Here is a 5951-nt window from a genome sequence, read left to right on the forward strand (position 1 = left end):
TGAAAGTTTTTTGTCTTCCTCCCCAAATCCCAAATTATTCAACTTATTGCATGTTTGTATCACTTTACTTATAAGAAATATAATCTTGTAAATTTTGGACTTTTTATATTTTAATTATTATTATTATTATTATTTTCTCTCTGCTTTGGCTATGCCAACAAGAGAACAAACAAAAAACCAAAGGAAGGAATGGTGAGGTAACAAGTCTCTGTAGCACCGCGGGGAGTTACCCCAAGCTCCCACCTTTAATGAAGACTAATGAGAAATATCCCTCATTCTTCTGGGTCACCCACTAATGCCCTAATCACACTTCTCTTAGTTGCATTTTTATCTTTCTTTTCCAGTCAGTCAGACATAAAAGATAAGCGAGAGACACTGGTCAACCAAACGGAGGCAAAGACAAAAAAGGAAAAAGCCTGACGCGCCAATATTAAGAAAGAACTGAAAATGCAAATGAAGGAATTGAGTTGCATTAATTAAATTAGACGTATGTTTGGTAATCATAACTGGGGCTGGTAAAAACTGCCAAATGAATGCTAATCACAATGTTATCTGGTCATTTTTGTCTTTGCTTTGCTTTTGTGAGAAGCAGGCAAAACCATTGTCTCCTGATTTCTTCATCTTTGCTCACCTCAGAGTTTTTCCCTGGTTGATGAGGAGTCACTGGCACCAGAGCCTTGCACCGCTCATCCTCCTCCAGCTGGCTTACCTGGAAGGTGGCATGTAAGGTTAATGGGAAATTGAGATGATAAAGTAATTAATGCGTTTGTCAGCAGTGTCTTTTTTCTTGCCTGCAGCCATCATGCAGTGTTGGGCCTTTTCTCTCCGCCTGTCTGGCTGCCCTGGTGCTGCTGAAGAGATGCTGCACTGATACCACCGTCTCACATCTGCAGTAAATCTATTGTTTTTCTTTCTTTCTTTGCATTGGCAGCATCACTTCACCTCTGATTAACTAGGGACAAAAGAAGGCTGCATCAATTCTCTGTACACGTGTGTTAACTCTGTGCTCGGAGTTTCTAAGAACCAACCAAATATCAGCACATCAGAATTTAACATTGCTGCTCCTGGAACAGCAGTAGATTATTGGTGCAGGAGACGCTTACTGGAGAGAGATAATACAGTGGACACGGCCAACACCCTAAATCTGGGAGCTGCTAAACTGTGTTACTTTGTCTCTTTCTCTGAACCAGCTGATGAACTGTTTGCTTCATGTGAATCATTATTAGATAGAAGAACATGTTTGACACTAAAATACAATGTTCATTTTTTTATTTTGAAATAAATCAAACTACTGACAGATTTTATTAGATCAAATTATGCTCACGTCTACATATTCTGTGTTTGAAACACACAAACATTGTTCTTAAAAAATATCACGTCTGCCCTCCCCTCCTTGTTTTTTATTTATCCCCAAAATAAATAAAAACTGTAAGTATGAATAAGATAAGATAACCTGTATTAGTCCCACAGGTGGGAAATTTGTTGGGTCACAGCAGAGAGTAGACAGTTCAAAGTCACAGCAAAAATAAAAGAAACAATAGAATAACATACTATATAAAAATAGAATAAAATACTATGTCGCATCGGAAAAATACACTTACTAGTATCGCACCATGTACTATATAGCATGAAATAATATACTATTTTAACAGGCCGTTGTTAACTGACAATTGTTATGACGTGGATGTGAACCTCCAACAAATTATTACTGTTCAATATTTCCTTTTAATTTGGTGAAATAACTGAAGTTACTAATAGACTGATACATTCAGAAAATAAAAATGAAAATGTGCTTCTACACCAGGGTCACTTCCATGCTTCACATATAAATTATAAGCCAGCATGGAGGAAAGCGTAAGCAGCTGAGATAGAAACAGATTAATAGATGCACAAATATCCGTTTGTATCATTTCCTCCTCCTCCTCCTTTTTTCAGTAGCAGCAATGAAAAAAGACCTCCCATGTTTGCAAGAGAATGGGAAGAGCACAGATCTGGTCTGTTGCAGGATTCTCATCCAGCAGGTCCCGCATGGTGCAGATTAATTATAAATGAATGATATGGAGTAAAGCCTCGTGGCCTGAGGGAGACGCTCCCTTCCTCTGCCATGAAATATATATGTGGCTTAACTCCTTCATTAATAACATATTTATAAACACATTATTGATTCTTCAAATGAACTAAACTTTATTCCACGTGGGTACAGACATTATCCTTAGAACATATTTAGAGAATTAATAGAGAACTTGTAATAGCTGTGAACAGCACAAAGGAATTTCTGTATTCCTGTGTTATTAATTATTTATTAATATTAATTGTTGCTAGTAATGTGTTAGTTACCTTCAACCCTGTGACTGTTCTTTAAGGAGTTAAATGTACATTCAACTATGCACCAGTGTTTGGTCAGTAGCTGACATTTTTTTTTTTTACATTTAAGACGTCCAAATGTGTAAAATGTTTAATTTAAAAAAGCAATTTGTAGTGTAGTGTAAACATATCTTTCAGTGTACGGCATAAAACACAGCTACTGCAGCTACTGCAGCTACTGCAGCTACTGCAGCTACTGCAGCTACTGCAGCGCAGAGCTTGAGAGGGTTCTCATTTTGTCCTCTCGTTATTTTTGCTAAAAAAAAAAAAGAAATCACAAACATCTTAAATCCAGCAACAATAAACATTGTTCTCTTATCCATATGAATTCTTCTAGACCCAGCTAAGTTCAGCTTTGGTTCCTGCTCCGAACAGACAGAGACCAACCTACATTTAACTACAGTATATTTAACTACAGTATATTTATTTCTTATTTTTATATCATATTTATTATTATTCTTAAACACATCTAGCTAGCTCTTAGTCATGCTATAGCAGGCTTGATGTCAACATGTGTGCAGTCATTGTTTTATCTAGGCTGTGGCTTTGTGTTAATTTCTATTTGGTCAAAATGACATGGGCTATTTGGTGTTTCTAGTATTAAACGCCAAAAATAAAATCAATTTATAAAAAAACTTGATATAATGGGAAAAAAATGTGGTATCCTTTCTTCCTTCTTCCTTTTAAACGAAGGACAAAGATCCATCCCATCCCACTCAAGAAAAGCTTAGCTGTAGGCTCATGTATTAGGCAAAAACACAAAAACATATGTGAAGAACAGTACAACAAAAGCAAAATAAAAATGTTATTGAAATTCAGAGAAAGACATAAAGTTCAGACAAAAAGAGTTGAGCCAACCTTCCTTTATATCAAACATCCTTGAAAGAGTAGTTGTCAAACAGCTAACAGATCATCTGCAGAGGTTTATTTGAAGAGTTTCAGTCAGGTTTCAGAGCTCATCACAGCACAGAAACAGCTTTAGTGAAGGTTACAAATGATCTTCTTATGGCCTCTGACAGTGGACTCATCTCTGTGCTTGTCCTGCTAGACCTCAGTGCAGCGTTCGATACTGTCGACCATAATATCCTATTAGAGCGATTAGAACATGCTGTAGGTATTACAGGTACTGCACTGCAGTGGTTTCTATCATATCTATCTAATAGACTCCAGTTTGTGCATGTAAATGGAGAGTCCTCTTCACACACTGAGGTTAATTATGGAGTTCCACAGGGTTCAGTGCTAGGACCAATTCTGTTTACATTATACATGCTTCCCTTAGGCCTTCCCTTAAGTTCTTGCTGATCTTACTGTTGGACTTTGTCTGTATGATCCTTATGATCTTTACCTGACAATATAAAGTTCCTTGAGGCAACTGTTGTTGTGATTTGGCTCTATATAAATAAAACTGATAACATAAAGATCAGTTTGTCTATTCTAACTGAAACTGAAATGGCTACTCTGGAAACAGAAGCTGCCTGTGGCCCATTCTCTGCATTATTATTATTAGATGACCAGCTCTAATACTTGAGCTCCTTCTATCCAGTAACACTACACGAAATTCTCAATACAGCACATTATGTTCATGAGGCGTGCAACACAATGAAAACCTTTCCGTTGTTACCTGTAAATCACTCTAGATGAAAGTTAGATGGTTGTAAATGGCATATGGTGGTTATTATTTAGTGTCACAGATTAAACTTCTGAGGGATCACTCATGTGGAGCTCAAAAAGTGTTGGCAGATGTTGAAGCATAAAAAAAGAGATGATGGCCACAGAGAGAAAAGCTTACAGAGAGGGTGAGAATCTCACAGGAAAGAAAGAGAAAGGGGCAAAAGTGATGATGAAGGACATAAAGCCTGAGGGAAAGTAAAGCCTGAGGGGGAAACTGTGGGCAAGAGACCCAGACAGACAAAGAGAAAGAGAGACAGTGAAAGATAAAGAGTTATGAAACAACCAGAAATGTTGGTCTGTGTCCCAGTGGAATGTGGGAGTCACTGGTGCAGTTCTACAGAACCTGTGCTTAGCAGCGTGTTTACATTAATGAGCTAAGAGCTGCTCCAAGTCTCTAAACATATTCATATTTCATCACTGTGGAGGACATTACATCAACTAACATTCATTTAGAACATTTGGGCTCATCTTAAATCAAGGCTGTAACCTAATTGTAGCCATGGTCCTGACTGCTCTCACTGTGTCTCTGTAGAGAGATTTATGTGAGCCGTACAACTACAAAGACATACATTTAGCAGAGGTGGGAAATTATGAAATACAAATATGCTTTTACTGTACTTTAAGAGGATTTATTCTTTTCCTGGAAATTTTTTTTCACGCTAAAGAGTAAAACATGAAAGGTAATCCTGTTGGTGTATCTGTAACCACGGGTCATCGCATTAAAAGATAACCAAAGTGTTATATGATTGTTGGGTTTTTCTCTGTATGTATTATTGTAGGATCTACCGTATGATATAAAGCACATTGAGGCGACTGTTGTTGTGATTTGGCGCTGTATAAATAAAACTGAAATGAATTGGAGGGGTTGCTGTTTTGTTCCAGCAGTTATATATGCTCAGGTATTTTTATCTTTCCCAAAAAATCCACTAACCCTAACCCACTATAACAGAGTGCATTGCAATGTGTTAATAAGAACCTATAACTAAAATATAGAATAACAAACAGAGAAAATTCAAATAAAGCAGGACTATAGCCTGAATTCTTCAAAGTGGTGAAACATTTTTCTTAACTAACTGAATCCTGATCTGTGTGTTGCTTCACTTGGAGGCAGTTAAAGTGACCAGGCGTCTGGCGGTCGGGAGGCAGTGTTTAGCACCATGTGAGAGGAACATCAAGGCCCTCAGCACTCCGTCTGTTGACCACTTGGCCATGAATCATTTTTTTTCCAAATCTGTCTCTATCACACCTCCCAGCAATGTGATACTATTATTTTTTTTTATATTATATATTTTTCAGACCTCTTTCTTTCTTGGTTTCATCAAAAAGGAACTTGCCTAATTTATGACAAATAAGAGGGTTGTGTTATTTCTTAATAAAAATATTTATGAATAATATCACAACACTGAATGCAAATCCTTGGAAACTTCAGTTAACTTTACTATAAGACAATGGATCAATGCATGCCTGCATGCATGCACACACGCACACACACTTGCAAACAAACCATGAGGAAACTAAGCATGTCCAGAGTTCATATAAATAAAGCAGCCAGAGAAGTTTCCCTTCTCTTTTTTACAGTTTGGCTAATCAACAAGTAGAACTCATTTCCAGCATTTATTTGAAGAGGCACTGGGAATGGTGGGCAGATGGCAAAGTCACCACAGATGCAATTAGAAGATATTTAGAGGTTGCCTAGTCAAACTACAGTGTGGCTCCAGACTTTTGTTTGCAGAGGAATGGGCCTTTGTAGCTCAACAGTTTCCATGATGTGTGCTAGTTCACACATCATGTACCTGAAGCACAGGGTGGGCCATTTATATGGATACATCGTAATAACATGGGAATGGTTGGTGATATTAAAGTCCTGTTTGTGGCACATTAGTATATGTGAGGGGGCAAACTCCTCAAGATGGGTG

This window comes from Pundamilia nyererei, unplaced genomic scaffold (assembly GCF_000239375.1).
Source record: "Pundamilia nyererei isolate P.nyererei 1_Seehausen unplaced genomic scaffold, PunNye1.0 scaffold00247, whole genome shotgun sequence".
NCBI classification, from domain to species: domain Eukaryota; kingdom Metazoa; phylum Chordata; class Actinopteri; order Cichliformes; family Cichlidae; genus Pundamilia; species Pundamilia nyererei.